Consider the following 5000-nt stretch of genomic DNA (forward strand, 5'->3'; position numbering starts at 1 on the left):
CTATAAGTTAACATGCCCAGGATGTCCTGGTACTTATATTGGATCAACGAAAAGGTTGTTGCAGATGCGTTATTACAGTCACTTAGGGTTGAGGTTTAGAACGGGGCAAAGATTGAGCCGACCAAAACATTCAAATGTAAAAAATCATGATATCAATTGTAAAATTGAGGTCAAGAAGCAGCACTTCTCCATATTAGGGTATTCTAAGGATGCAGATTATCTGACTACCTTAGAGTCATTATATATTAAAAGACTCGTTCGATCGTTAAACGGTGGCTGCTCCTCTGCTCAACTATATCTGGCATAGTCGTCTTTGGAGGTCTTGTTCCTTCTTTGGTCATTCTACCTTCTTTCTTTGTACCTGAAGGTTGGTGTAAAAGCAGTTGTTTTTTACTTTGCTTCTTTTTAGTCTTTTAATGTTTTTAATTGTCATTTTAAGAATCCTGTGTATTTTTAGTATTTTTAATGTTATTATTTTGTCATTTTTCAGACTGATGATGCACATAGTCATGTGCGAAACGTTTCTTAATGAATATATCTTTTAAAACATCCATGTGTCTTCGGCATTCCTGAATTGATGTTTGAGGGTCATACTGCAGATAGCATATATATGTATGTATATATATATATAATATATTATAATATAATATATATATATATATATATATCTATATATATATATATAATATATATATATATTATTATTATATATATATATATATATATATATAATATATATATATATATATTATATATATATATATATTATATATATATATATATATATAAAGGTTTTTTGCCACGAAGGAAAAATGAAAAAGCGAGATAGCCAAGTACTTTCGGTCCTGTTCGGACCCTTCAGTAAAGGGCACCGAACAGGACCGAAAGTACTTGGCTATCTCGCTTTTCATTTTTTCCTTCGTGGCAAAAACCTTTATTTATACATAGCATCACGTTTTATATACTTTGTGATAAAGTTATTTATATTTATATATGTATATATATATATATATATATATATATATATATATATATATATATATATGTATATATATATTATATATATATATATATATATATATATAAATATATATATATTTATATGTATATATTATATATATATATATATATATATATATATATATATATATATATATATATATTATATATATATATATGTATAGTATATATATATATATATATATATATATATATATATATATATATATATATATATATATATATATATATATATATATATATATATATGTATATGTAATATATATATATGTATATATATATATATATATATATATATATATATATATATAAATTTCCAAAAAATTCCAAAAAGGAATTATCTAAGACGGGAAATAATAAACATTCGATAATTGAGACAGAGTAGAATTAGCAATCCACACGTTGTGTGTGTGTGTGTATATATATATATATTGTATATATATATATATATATATATATATAAATATATATATATATATATCATATATATATATATAATATATATATATATGCATACATACACACACATACATAAGTTGTATATATATTATATATATATATATATATATATATATATATATATATATATATATCCAATCAATTAGCCACTAGAACATGAGGCGAAGATAGGACAGCAATCCTTCAGTCACGCTCTGATTTGTTTGTTTATGTCCGTCAACAAAATACCCAGTCCTATTTCAAAACACACACCAAGAAAACTGCAGACAGGAACAAGCACTGTTCAGGCATCGAAAGCAACACCAACAACAACAACAACAACATCAGATAACAATCAAACCACAGAGAAGGATACTGACGAGCAACTTGAGGAACAAAAACAACGCGTGAGACAAGATCCAGCGTTGCAACGCCATCTGTTGGATACGAGTCGTTTGAAATATCGTTATGCATTAATCTTTCGCCCTGACGAGATACGATACCTAGAAGGTAAATATTTCTGAAATATATTTTTGCATTATCTCTCTGGCAATGATAAGTTTGGCGAGTTAATTTCCCCTTTAAACATCGCAAAATTACAAATACGTTAATCCTGATGCTGGTAATTATACGTTGCATAACTTATTGGGCAGTGTATATTCACACACACAAACACACTTACACATTAAGGTAGAAAATCAGGAGTTACATACACTATCTATTCTTTGCTTTAATGAAATCATTTAAGTAGTATATATATGTAATATTATATATATATAATATATATATATATATTTATAGTGTGTATGTGTATATTATATATATTATATATATAATATAATATAAATATATATAATATTATATATAATTTAGTAGTTTGTATGTATATATATATTTATATTACATTATATTAACAATAATTAATATATTATTATATATTATATTATAATATTATATATAATATTAATACAAATAATATTAATATGCATATAATATTAGACATAATATATAATTAGACCATTATATAATATATAATATTATATTATATATAATTATAATTATATAATTGTAATAATATTAAATATATCTATTATATATAATATATATTGTATATATTATTATATATGTATATATTATATATATATTATTATAAATAATAAATAATAAAATAATTATTAATAATATATATTATGTAGTATATATATATATATTTATTAATATATAAGATAGATGGATTGATAGATAGATAAGAGATAGAAAAACAAACCTTCATGCGTATATTATACGAAAAGATAGACGGATAAATAGATAGACAAGCAGGTTTTGAATTAAAATCGTAAATAAAATTAACAATTCTATAAATTATTACAAAGACATTTATTTGCAAAAATCTTTCGCCTTGCAATATTACCGTACAGAGTTAAAGTTCTCTTAAAGTATTCCAAGTAGCACCAATTATTATTATTACTTCTGACTAGGCCCTAAGCTAGTAGATATGCTGAATGTCCCTGGACACTACACAGCTAAATACCGCAAAAAACATATATGTATTAATATTACTGCAGAAACTGATCCACATTATAACTGACAAGAGTAATTGTATAAAAAAATAATTTGCAATAATTTTGTAGATAACAGCTGTAATTAATTTAAAAAATTATTCATTAGATGTCCAAATGAAGAAGAAAATGGTAAAACTGGAGAAAAAAAAAACAGAAGAAGAGGTGGGTGGGTGGACGGTTCAGAGCATTATTTTTTATTCAGTTTTAATGGGCAGCGAATAATAAGAAAAAAATATAATAATATTCACTTAATTACTAAATGAAGAAACAAAATTTAAACATTAGTAAAAAAAGGAAAATAAAAAAAAGGACGCTCAATTGAGAGCTTTATTTTTTTTATCCAGTTTTAATGTGTAGCCACTATTAAAAAAATATTTACTTAAAGCGCAAAAGAAGAAAAAAGTTAAAAAATAAAGTAAAAAAGATAATCTTAAGAGCATTATTTCTTATTTACTTTTAATGCGTAGTGACTATCTATACTAAGAAAAATATTCACTTAAGGTGCAAATGATGAAGAATAATTACGAAACAAAGTAAAAAAAATAAAGGATACTTGAGAGCATTATTTTCTTTTTATTTTAATGTAAGGTTCCTCTATTCGCCCTCAAGGGTAATTGACTACTTGAACAACCTCCGCCACATATCTCCCAGCGACGTCAGAGGTCAGATGTCACGGGAGAGAAATGACGTCACTCATTCCTCAAACGCTAGAGACAAAGTGCTTGCAAATGCGTTCGTACGCTGTGGAAGCACCACGACGCCACCGCATTCAAGGCCAGACCAGAGAGAAAGAGAGAGAGAGAGAGAGAGAGAGAGAGAGAGAGAGAGAGAGAGAGAGAGAGCTATCTGGAAACGATCCGTTGTCAATTGGCTGCTTGTGACACTCTCCGCAAAGAGGAAGAAGAAGAAGACGGCTCCAGCAAATGTCTCTCAGCAATTCGAGAAGTTGTCAATCAAGGGAGGGAGAAGAAGTGTTTGAGATACGTTACTGTGAGTGTGTGTCTCTCTCTTCGTCTTTCAAGGTCTGTCTGTTTTATCTAGAAGGCGATAGCGGTATCATCTTGCGATTTCTTCGCGCTCTTCAAATGATTTACTCGTTCGAGAGGTAATGGAATCAGCGAAACTACTTCGTTATTTATGGCGTGCTCTTGCGCATGTGCGTATACACAAGATGTGCGCACGTATTGTACATGTGAGTGTTTAAACACATGCACATTCACACAAACACACATCATGTGTGTGTGCTTGTGTGTGTGTCGAATATTCCCTAAGGAAGGTATACTTAAGTAAACAACATTTACACTAAGTCCTATTTAATAAATGAAATGATAAGAGAGAACCTCCTGGAAGAAGCATCCTAGCAAAGGACATGCAGAAAGTAAACAAAGAAGAATATAATAAGTATGAAGACAAAAATTCAAGGAACAAAGTAAGCCAGCTATGCTGCAGTAACTGTATACTATGCAATGGCGTTAATTCAAAATGTGGAAAAAGAGAGACTGGATAATAGGAGAAATGGTTTTCGAGATGTACTTATGACTGTTCAGATTTGGTTCCTTTCTTGCTTTTCCCCCTCTCCGTAGTGCACATGTGTGATTCATGAAAATATAATGAAGCAATGCTTCATTATTTTAAACTAACTGCACTGTATGGAACTAAATGAATGGGGTGGAATTAGCTGCTCAGACTTCGTATATGCAATTTACATAAGTACTCCATTCCAGGATTTACTATACACCTGTCTTAGGAATGACTAAAAGGTGTATTTATAGCAATTCTCGAGATTCCCAGATCATCATTCCCTCTCTCGAATTCTGCTGTGAACAAAATGAATTGAATCTAGTCATCGTCTCCCCACCTTCTCTGTTTAAACGAAGACTATCAACTGAATCCAGTACTTGGCATTCTTTCAGTGTTCCACATAAAATAGAAAATGTACGAATTTCGCAGTGAGCCGTTTAGCATACATAAGTTAAGCAT

Source organism: Macrobrachium nipponense, chromosome 20 (assembly GCF_015104395.2).
Source record: "Macrobrachium nipponense isolate FS-2020 chromosome 20, ASM1510439v2, whole genome shotgun sequence".
Lineage (NCBI taxonomy): Eukaryota > Metazoa > Arthropoda > Malacostraca > Decapoda > Palaemonidae > Macrobrachium > Macrobrachium nipponense.